The sequence below is a fragment of the Hemiscyllium ocellatum genome, chromosome 10 (genome assembly GCF_020745735.1).
Source record: "Hemiscyllium ocellatum isolate sHemOce1 chromosome 10, sHemOce1.pat.X.cur, whole genome shotgun sequence".
NCBI classification, from domain to species: domain Eukaryota; kingdom Metazoa; phylum Chordata; class Chondrichthyes; order Orectolobiformes; family Hemiscylliidae; genus Hemiscyllium; species Hemiscyllium ocellatum.
The window spans coordinates 52,725,014-52,737,070 of NC_083410.1; the positions used below are offsets into that span (position 1 = coordinate 52,725,014).

The window sequence follows — 12,057 nt, forward strand, 5'->3', positions numbered from 1 at the left end:
AGTTCAACACCCTGGCATTGTCCTGCTACAAAAATATTTATCCAGCAGTGGGCTACAATGCTAGGTGGTTGCATGATCCTGGCAGATGACCAGTTAATTTGCATACTCAAAGACCCTATTAAAAACCATTTCATGGAGATTGCCGTATTATTCTGATGGATGCCACTGAAATGCTGGTCGTTTGCTGCTTAACTGCGATGAAAATGATGGGATCTTAAAAGAATGTGATATGTAAGCATATCATATACTTGAATGGTTTTAGTCTCTCTATTGGCCATGCACTCAGTAATGGATACACCAATAATGGCCAGTACCATCTTATAAATGGGGGCGAGAACATGCAGGTGCTCATTTTCCCCCTTCAATTGGCAGTTACTTTCTCTGTAACTGTAAAAGAGACAGGAAACATGTCAGTAGGTGTCATTTAATCTCTTGCATGATGTGGCAGGCATGGTTCAATGTTTAGCAATGTGTGCAACTAGTGAGATGTGTGTGTGAACCTTGTAGCAGTGCAAAATGTGTGAATATAAATGAAACATAGAAATGTCAGGCATGAAGCCTGATTGACAGAGCTCGTTGGTAGGTCAGTTACATGCATGTGGTGATTTAAGCAGTGTCTGAGGATACTGATGCAGTTATAGCATTTGAAGATGCATTCACTGACCTACACTGCATGTGTGAAATCATCAAAATTGCTGAGGCATTGTATCCAGTTCTTAGGGCTGGATCCCTGACAGTGACCTAGTTAGCTCCCTAATTTCACTGCCTTTACACTGTGTCTACATAACCTCCTTTTTGGGCAGATTCAGGGAATCTCTTCTTTCCCCTTCTTCTGTCAAAACATTCAGTCCAGTGTCTGAAAACTCTGAAACGTTAAACCCTTTTACGTTGCACCATTTGTCACTCTTTCTGGGTCAGATTCTGTTCGATCAACCTCTCATCTGCTTCTGCCACAACACACCTCCCATGTCTTTAAGCAGTGCAGGTAAGCTTTAAGTGGCACTTGCCACTCACAATATTAGATCCATTTCTATATATCCAGCCAATAAACATTGCAGCTAGAACTGGTTTGATCTTCAATCATCAGAATGAGCAGACAACATAAAATTGGCATGCTGCTTCCATTACAATCACAAATAGGTTAGCAACATATTGAAATCTGCACAGCCATGTTTGGGGAATATCCAATTAAGACCCACAACACAGAAAGACATATATACAACAACTGCATAAAACTGCTTATTTTTGTTTGTTCCTATGATTGTTGTAGCAAGAGCTTAATATTTAGATATAAAGTTTTTTGTTGCTATCTTCAGTTTGTGATTGCGTTATAAATAGGATCTAATTTATCAACTTTTGATGTTTATAAATTCAATTTCAAAAATTCAAATCATCAATTGATATAGTTAACATGGAGTTGTCTATTTTTAACAAATGATAACAATCAATTTTTATAGAAATAAAGCATTTCTGTTTAAAACTTGAAAGTTACAGTTTGAACAGAGACTTCCTCAATATCTGTCACTTACATCAAAATATCTTGGGGTAGGAACCTGTCATTATGTTTTCTAAGAGTTATGCATGGTTTGAAGTCAACCAACTGGAACAATGGAAGGGAGGTCATTGTTTTGATGAGAGCTTGAAAAGTCAAAGCCATAGGCACCAGAGTTGATGGAAAATGGCATTCCAAAGATAAAATCTGTTGCGTGTCAGAGCTAAGCTAACAGAAGGAGCCTGTGGCAAAGCAAGTACTTTGGTTGTTTTCACTGCATTTGAGAGTGGCATTTCAATTTGTGTATTTATGCCTCTAAGACATTTTATTATCCAAGAGTAATCTATTTCAAATTGTACAATTTAAACTGTATGCATTTTATTGATGCTATCGGCCAGCTATGTAAACAGATCTTGTAGATAATGACTTAATAACAGTAAAGTACAGGTGCCTACTATTTTCTTTCATTTTATTGCAGTGACTTTTAATATTATTGTTTCTTTATGTGTTGAAAGTAAAAATGACACCATTTACAGAAAACAGGTAAATGCAAAGTTATGCTAGATTTGTCTGATTTATATATTTGTTTGCTCAAATGATATTTTCTCTGAACAATATCCTATTTTTCTAGGCCACATAACAACTATAAGTTTCTAATTTGAGTGTAAAAGGTATTCTAATAACAAATTGAACTAAAAATTGTACTAGTTTGGACAAATATTTCTTCCAACAAGTTATATTGCAAGCCATCCAAGTACTTTTGATTGTAAATTCTGCCTTGAACCAATGCAACTGGGCTGTTTTGGAACATAATTTCATTAAAAATAACTTTTAAAACATTTCTTAATATTTTTAAGAGCGATCATTTCTTTAGTACAACTGAGAATGTGTTTGTCTAAAAATTATATATTTTTAGTCAAAAACAGAAATTGCTGGAGAAAATCAATGAATTCTGATTAGGAGTCACCAGTCCTGAAATGCGTTCTTCTGCTTTCTTCCCACAAATGCTGCCAGACTGATGAGCTTCTTCAGCAATTTCTGTTTTTGTTTCCAATCTGCAGCGCTTTTTTTTATTTTTGCATTTTTAATCATTTGTGTTTAATAACCAATTGTGAATGATCCAATTTTAAATAAACATTACCTTTTTAAAAATATATATTAATTCATATAATTTAACTAGTATGAAATGTACAGTAGTCAGCTTCAAAGTAAATAAAAATTTTTGAAACATACCCAGTAGTGTCCTTGAGTCTAAAAACTGAGATTTTTAACTACCTCCTCTAAGATTCGGGACACAATTTCTGAAAGCTTTTCATGATTAATTCAATCTGCAACATGGCCTATTTTGTGGCCATTTTTGAGCAAATTGCATGAAAAAAAAACAGTGCAAAAAGTATTTATAAGAACAATATCATCCATATAATATCTGGATTTAAAGACATCTTAATTATCTTTGACAACAAATTAAATGAATAGAATTTATGGAAAATAAAACTACATATCTTTTATAGAATAAAGTCAATAGGCTATCATAAACAAAATCTTGAAGACATTTTATTTATTTGAATGCATGTAGTCAACAATTGATCCGATTTGGTCTACATGCAGCTTTTATATATGGCAAGACTGTATGATTGAAATTACTGTTGGTAATGATAGTTGATAAGTGCTTAACATATTTAGCCAGCATACCTTTCTCCCTTTTAAAATATATTAATTGTATTTGGTGATGACTACTCCCCCCTCACAGAAGTTAATTTTCCAATAAGAATTTTCTGACTCGTATTCATGGGCTATCACACCAATAGTGGCATTATCAAAAGAAAAATCAAAGCTAGTGGTGGTAAACTGAACTCAAAACTGTAAATGTCAGCAAAGAGAAAGAAAATCTATACATTATAAATGATAAGCCATGTCTACATGTGTGTAACAATGCGACAAATTCTTAAGATTTGGATGGCTTCCAATAGTAGCAAATCTTTCACCAGAGTAAGGAGGGCAAAGAGGAGACAAATATTTTTCAAATTAAAAAATAATTTAATAGGATGAAAGGGAAAAACTATTCATTTGATTAAGGAATCAGTCATCAGGGTAGTCAATTTCAAATTGTTGAATAAAAAAAGGCAAGTCAAAATAAATCTTTTACTAAAAGGATTTTTGGAGCACAATATATTTTTTCCATAATGCACCAATATTTAACGTGGGCGGCACGGTGGCACAGTGGTTAGCACTGCTGCCTCACAGCGCCTGAGACCCGGGTTCAATTCCCGACTCAGGTGACAGACTGTGTGGAATTTGCACGTTCTCCCCGTGTCTGCGTGGGTTTCCTCCGGGTGCTCCGGTTTCCTCCCACAGTCCAAAGATGTGCGGGTCAGGTGAATTGGCCAAGCTAAATTGCCCGTAGTGTTAGGTAAGGGGTAAATGTAGGGGTATGGGTGGGTTGTGCTTCGGCAGGTCGGTGTGGACTTGTTGGGCCGAAGGGCCTGTTTCCCACACTGTAAGTAATCTAATCTAGTTGGCCTGATGCCTTTGAAGAGGAAAATGCACCAATATTTAACGATGAACAATAACAGGTAGAAAACAGAGAAATGGCATTCGACTTAGATTGCCATATAGCAAAGAATGGTTCTGACATGATAAACAGATTCCTCTGTGTTCTAAACATCTAATTTCTTTGGCATATTCAGATCTTTATAATTTATTTGAGGAGAATTGTCATTCTTTAAAGTCAACAATGGCTGTTACCAAAAATAGGAAAGAAACTAACTTAAATTGTTTTGTACTGTTTTGAGAGTTAAAAGACAGTACAAACAAGTGGTAATTCAATAATATTGTGAATAGTAATTTCTAACTTTAAAAGCTTCTAATTCAGACTGTGAAACAGAAGAAATTGCACTGAGGTAGAACTTTTAATTCTCAGCATTATTGCTTCAAATCAGTCAGAACCATTTAATAAAAACAGAAAGATTTAGATGAAACAACTATTAAAACACATTTGTATGTGTTCTGCACATGAAAGTTAATGCAATATAAGAAAGGTTTTTCTTTGATTTATTCAAAAGCAAGAGAATTGCAAAAAAAACGCTCACCAATTTACTTTACGCATGGCCCATAACCTTTGGCAAATGAAAAGTGAAAGAATTCAAAGAGCTAACATTTAGATTGGCTTATCATTATAATAAGAATTACATTTTATCCCAACTGACGCCTGTGCCCTACAAGTAATTTTACCAGCAAACCATTAACATCACGGGGCAACAGGCATCATTTCTCAAAAAATGAAAATGACATCCAGGTAACAATACAAAATTATCCATCTGCCAGTGATAGAAGACTATTCTCTACAATATTTAATAATCTGAAAACATGCTGCTAGCTCTAAGAATTGAAAAAGTTAGATTTCAACAGTTCCAGGCAGATGGTCTATTCATTGGCTTTACTGAAGTACAAAATGGCATGCAATGTCTTCACAAAACATGTTGATTTGCCCTAAATGTTACAATAGCCTGTGCGTGATTGCTTTTACAGTGGCCCCAAAAAACGGGTAATTACAAACCATGCACAAATTGACCACTGGTTTCTAACAATCTATGTTATTTTTGTATTGATGAAAAACATTTTTTTTTGCTTTTCATGTGCCCTGAATCTTGCTTCTGGCTGTTGTCATGTATCATTATTGTATCACATGACCATTATTTCTGTGGACACATCTTTCAAAAAGGAGGTCTACACATTCTAGTCCTGACAAAACATATCAATTGGTCACAGCAAACCAATCAAAATCAATATTGTTTTGTGACAGTAATTTGTTTTAGAGAAAACACAGCTTGGTACTAGCTTGTATGGGCACCTCAGAATGGTTCAGTATGTTACAACAATCAATAAAGCATTTCCAGTTTTAGGAGGTACAACATTTTGGCGGTGTACTCCATACCTAAACTGCAAACTTCCATGCATCTAAATTTATTGTTGATGAAACTGGACAATATTTTTTAATGGGCTCTAATATTCTCACAGACCAAAATCTCAATTCCAATGAAAGGCTTGTAAATTTCATTAAATCATCTGCAATGATGGTCTGGGACTAAGCCTTTGTTCCTGCAACTTAGGGCACCAAGCCAGTGACAAACAAGAATCAAGATTTGAAAACGATAGCATGAAGATCACGTGAAGTTGGTCCTCTTGTATTATCAGTACATGACTGAAGTGCTGCTGAAATCAGCCGTTTATCATTGGGCAGTGAGGAAGACTCTTTGTTTGGTAGAGATGTCACTCACTAGAATAAGTGCTTAAAAATGTGTTGCTGGAAATGTGCACCAGGTCAGGCAGCATCAAAGGAGCAGGAGAATCGACGTTTCGGGCATAAGCCCCTCTTCAGGAATCAGGAAGAAGGGCTTATGCCCGAAACGTCGATTCTCCTGCTCCTTTGATGCTGCCTGACCTGCTGCGTTTTTCCAGCAACACATTTTTAAGCTCTGATCTCCAGCATCTGCAGTCCTCACTTCCTTCCACTAGAATAAGTGGACAAGGTCAATTGAATAGATGGCAGTTTTGTGATGCCCCACTTTCTCAAACTCGCTTGAGGTGTGCTGATCCTCCAGTTAAACTTACCATGAATCATCCCTCTCTCTGTGTCTGCCTCTCTGTCTCTCTCTCTCTCTCTTCAGTGAGTGAGCAAGTCTATCTGGTTCCAGTGGTGCAATTATGAAGAATTGGCCAAGAGCATATTATTGGATCGCAGTTTCAATGATAAGGCACAAGAAGTCTCCTATTCCTTTAGGATCCATGTTAACATAACTAAATGCATTTTAACTTACACTTTCATTGGCAGTTTTGAGGGACCAATCATTTTTGGTTTCTGAGAGAACTAAATGTAGCATTTGTGGTGGTTGGGCAATAATTATTTGTGGGAAGGGGCTGAATTAGACTCTGTCAATTGAATTTCAGGTATCTGTTTCTGATGGCCACCCACTTCAACTTCATGGGGATTAAATGGTCATTGGATAGGCATATGGACAAGAATGGAATAGTTTAGATTAGATCGGCTTCAGATTGATGTTGCTGGAAAAGCTCAGCAGATCAGGCAGCATCCAAGGAGCAGGAGAATCGACATTTCAGGCATGAGCCCTTCTTCAGGAATGAGGCCTCATTCCTGAACAAGGGATCATGCCCGAAACATCGATTCTCCAGCTCCTTGGATGCTGCCTGACCTGCTGCGCTTTTCCAGCAACACATTTTCAGCTCTGATCTCCAGTATCTGCAGTCCTCACTTTCTCCTTCAGATTGATGTTACAGGGTAGTGCAACATCAAGGGCCAAAGGGCCAGTACTGCACTGTAATGCTCTGTGTTCTATGAGAGAATGCACCCTAACCTGTGCTCACAGATTCATACACTGTGCATATTTTTATCTGATACATAAGCATGCAGCAATCTAATCATTAAGCCTCTTAGAGTCTGCAGAGAACTACATGTATGAATTCACAAATAATAACAATATATGTTATTCACATATCCCGAACAATAAACCAAAAAGGTGCTGCACTATACACCAAAGTTGCTAGGAATCAGGCAGCATCCACGGAGAAAGAGTAAGCTAACACTGCAAGTCTAAATAATTCTTCATCAGAGCTGGCAGCTCTTCATCGGCAGAGTCATCTAGATTCAAAACTTTATTTTGTTTTCTCTCTCTCTCTCCGCAGATGCTGCCTGACCCACTGTGATTTCCAGATTTTTTTTCAGTACAGCTTCCAGTATCAGCAATAATTTGTTTCTGCACTGTACAGCTATTCTTAGCTTGACTTCTTACATATGCCTATTAGCCATGGAGTTAAAAATGTAAACTAGGTCCATGACAACATTTTGAAGTATAATCTTTTTGACACTAAGAACTGAACTGGAACAGTGAATGCATTTTTATTATACAAATAAGATTCTGCTGTAATCAGTATAATTAGTTATGGTTTTTAATATGTAAAGTTGCAATTGGTCACAGAAATACAAATTTAAACTAACTCATGGGACATAACTAAAAATGCAATGTCTGTGGTGTTGGACTTGTCGCTATTGTTTTATTTAGAATTTTCTCAGTTTTATTAAAGTTTATCCACTATTAAATTCTGTTTATCATTTGAATCACACTCTGCTTATATTAAAGAAAAAATTGTCCTTGTGTGGTCTTTTTATTAGTCAGAAAATGAAGTTAAACTATGAATTATTTTCTAAATAGTAGGAAACTGAGTTTGTCCATAACTGACTTATGACTTCACCTTTTGTCACTTGTCTACCAAGTGTCATCAATAGAATATAAATTATTATAGCTAGTCCATTACATGCTGGTATTTCCTTCCCATGCCATGAAAAAAGAAATCATGTGCCATTCTGGAGCTAAGAAATAACCACATTCATCACGACAACTTACATCTGAAATTAGCATCAGTAACCTGAAAGCAATTAATTGATATCATGGGATTCATTTTTCAAACTTGATAACATGTTTTTTTATCCTTGAGGCCAGCAAAATTGTGTTTAGGAAATGGTGTTTATGTTTTCTTTGCATACGCCTCTAAACAATGTTCTCAAAATGCAGCGCTTCCATTCATGCACCTCATGTCAATAAATTCACAGATACAACGGACAAATTCAATAAATAGACTAGACAGATCTGTTTGGTTTCCTCCTTGATGGAACACGGAACCAAGCAACATAAATGAAAGCTCAAGTCATGTCGAAAAGCAGATGGTAATTTCTTCTTTGAGTGTCTTATATTTTATATAAAGGCTTGCTTTGACCATCAGCAAAATATGCCTTTGCTGAACAACCTACAAACTTCTATTAATCGATAGTATTAATTATTCTTTAAAAGCGATGGATTTCCAGTGGTTTTCTCATATTTTCAATTTCTTTGATTTTGCAAAATTCATGAAGCAAATTTAAAGTAGCTTTTCTGCAAAACACAGTAGCTATAACTTTTCTGTGATTTTTGTTTCCTGGCTGAGCTAAATTGAACTATCTACTGCGCGTGCTAAAGCAATTAATTCAACATGATACCTTGGGCAAAAAATGCAGATTGATTTCTGTGCATTACGCTGCTTCCTTTTCCTAAATTAATGCTCATGCCAAAAAAAAAGAAACATGCCAGGGAACGATACTTTCACATTTCGGTAATTTTATTCACTGAGTTTATAGTGACATTTTAAAATTTATCTCTCAGTTTACATTAGTATACAAAAAATTTTGTGACTTGGAATTTTTTTTTGTGGTGCTTGCATGAAATGAGCTGCCAGGGAAGTGGTGGAGGTGGGTATAATTACAACATTCAAAAGGCATCTGATTGGGTATATGAATAGGAAGCATTTACAAAGATATGGGCCAAATGCTGGCAAATGGGACTAGATCAGATTGGAATTTCTGGTCAGTATAGACAAGTTGGACTGAAGGGTCTGTGTCCATGTCTTATGATTTGATGTTCATTTCAGTTTTAGATAAAGTTGGCCATAGGCTTTTTGAACTGCCTTTTTTAATAAGTACGATTGGTCAAGTTTACATGGCAAGTTGTACAATTTTAGTGCTGAGTCCATTCAAATAATAAGGAGACAATTCAACATATTACTTTGTGCTGGCTCTTCAGAACAGCTGTTTCTTGAAATATTTCACATTCAAATATATGTACAATAACATTTTGAAAAATAGTATTTTAATGCTTTATTCCTTGTTCCAGGGCACCAGCTATTCTCAGTCCTATTTTGGTGCAGTTTAAGGATAAAGGTGGTCTCGAGGATGCTGGAAAACCTTTCAAAAGTACAGCATTGGCATGCCTCAATATCACTTCATCTAACATCCACATACATGCACCTCCTACCAGATTCCACTGTGCAAAGATCAGGAACAAGATCCTCAAAGGGCACCTCAGCTGAGATTAGCCAGTTCAGCTACTAGAATTTGTGACCTTCCTAGTGTTAATAACTCACATCAACAGTGCCCTGTGCATTTCTGAACTAATCTATTTAAAGAGTTTAAGTAGACTGAGTTTGAAAGTGCTTGATTTCAGATATTCTCTGAAAGTAAAATCAATTTGTATTAATGCAGTGCATAAGATTATCATTATCATGAATGAGCTTAACTGTCTTGGTCCTTAATATGAGTTCATTATCAAAATTCCAATATGTTTTAATCAAATTTATATTAACCAATTTAATTTATTTCTGATCATAATTTTAGAGTTAAATATGTGCAACTGTTAATCGTAATACAAATGTGAGAATATAAAAGCTGTCTGACTCATGTTTGAACAATTACATGATTTCTTTTCCTCACTGTTGCACCAATCAATACTTATGACTCTGTCATGCTGAAGCAGAACTTCAATCCTGCATCACTGCACATTTTCCAGTCCCTTGATCAAAGATGATAACTCACTCACAATATGCACGGCCATTGTTTGGAAAGTCGAAAAAACATATTTTTACACAACAACAAATCATCAATATTTTGAATCTGACCACAAAAACATTAGGAATGAACTACATATTTCAACCATCCACTTTTCTTTTTAGGTGAAATTCCGCCCATGTTTTTCTAGCTCTCAATTTGTACCCTTCAGCATCTAACTGAACCAATAGTTTTCATTGTGCTGAGGAGATATTCAAGAACAGTGAATATGATAGGACAGGGTAAATCACAGCAGATTTATTTCAAGGCCTTGCCTAATCAGTGGTCGGCATTGGTCGGAAAAATTTGGTTTCAAATGGAGACTAATAAATTCCCAATTCTTTGCAAGCCTTCATACCAGATATTTACAAGCTTCCATGTCAGACAGTAGTTTTAAAACTTTTCAAAATATCATTGTGTCATAACGCCGTCCAATGCCTGCTTACATGTTAAACATACTCAAGAGACCCTGAAATAATGATGTTGTTTATGTGTTGTTACTAATTTTTTTAATATAATCCTGAATGCATTAAGTGGGTTACAGAGGGGCATAGATGAGATGTAGAGCTGGGCAGAGATGTGGCAAATGGAGTCTAATGTGAAAAAGAGTGTGGTAGTTCACTTCAGAAGAAGTAACAGGAATGCAGAGTACTGGCCTAATGGTAAAATTCTTGGCAGTGTTGATGAACAGAGAGATCTCAGTGTCCAGGTGCATAAAATCCCTGAAAGTTGGTGCCCAGGTTGATAGGGCTGTTAAGAAAGCATATGGTGTGTTAGCATTTATTAGTAAGGGGATTGAGTTTTGGAGTCAAAAAGTCATGCTTCAGCTCTACAAGACAGTGGTAAGGCTGCACCTGGAGTATTGCATACAGTTCTGGTCACTACATCATAGGAAGGATGTGGAAGCTTTGGAAAGGGTTCGGGGAGATTTACTAGGATGTTGCCTGGTATGGAAGGAAGGTCATACTAGGAAAGGCTGAGGGAACTGGAGAGAAGAAGGTTGAAAGGTGACTTAGTCGAGACATATAAGATAATCAGAGGGTGAGATAGAATGGAAAGTGAGAATCTTTTTCCTCGGATGGTGAAGGCTAACACAAGGGGACATAGCTTTAAATTGAGGGGTGATAGATTTAGGACAGATATAAGGGGTAGTTTCTTTACTCAGAGAGCAGTAGGGGTGTGGAACGGCCTGCCTGTAACAGTAGTAGACTCGCCAATGTTAAGGGTATTTAAATGGCCATTGGACATACATATGGATAATAATTGAATGGTGTAGGTTAGAAAGGCATCAGATTAATTTCACAGGTCGGTGCAACATTGAGGGCCGAAGGGCCTGTACTGCATTGTAACATTCTGTGTTCTATGGATTATAAATAAACAAAACTACAAAAGAAATATAGTACATAAGCCACAAACTATCCAAAACTTTACTTTTGATATGAATTTTTGACATTACTAATGTTTTAATTTGAATAGCTGTGTGCTAGTGGGTAGAAATTCATCTTAGACAATTACATAAAGTTGCCGATATTTGATTTTTTATTTATTCACTCATGAGATGTGGGCATCGCTGGCTGGCCAGCATTTATTGCCATCACTTTAGCCTTCAAGAAAATGGTGGTGAGTTTCACTCTTGAAACACTGCAGTTCCTGTGCTGTAGGTAGATTGGTTGCCCATTATATGCAGAGCCTGATATTTAATTTCAGTGACTGCAGTGGAACTGGATGGGAGCTACTGAGCTTATGAGACAGCCGATCTGATGTCACTTCTTCTGCGCAGCAGTCAAAATGAATCTTTACCAAAGGACACTGTTTACTTTGTGGAAAAATGCATTGACAATTCAAACTTCTTGTGATCAAGTAATTCGTAAACTAATGTAGTTAACCAAATGTAACCACAATGCACCATTAATCATTTAATCAAACTGAAACATTTATTGTCTTAAATTTTCACTTTTGATTTTAAATTATCTTTAGTTCTTGGTACAAGTCTCCCCTTTGGAAGCATAGTCTTTTTTTCAGGTAACATCAAATGTAGTATTAAATTTATTATAGATAGACTATTTGTTTGAGCTAAATGAAATAAAATGTCTAACCTGTTTATGAAGGGTATGACTTTCATACTAATGGAGTAATT

The 12,057-nt window shown here is 36.1% G+C and overlaps 1 protein-coding gene across 3 annotated transcripts in view; it reads right to left on the reverse strand.

Moving 5' to 3' along the window:
- Positions 1-12,057, reverse strand: part of LOC132819765 (neurexin-1-beta-like) — a 578,863-nt gene that overhangs the window by 139,966 nt on the left and 426,840 nt on the right. The window lies entirely within an intron of this gene.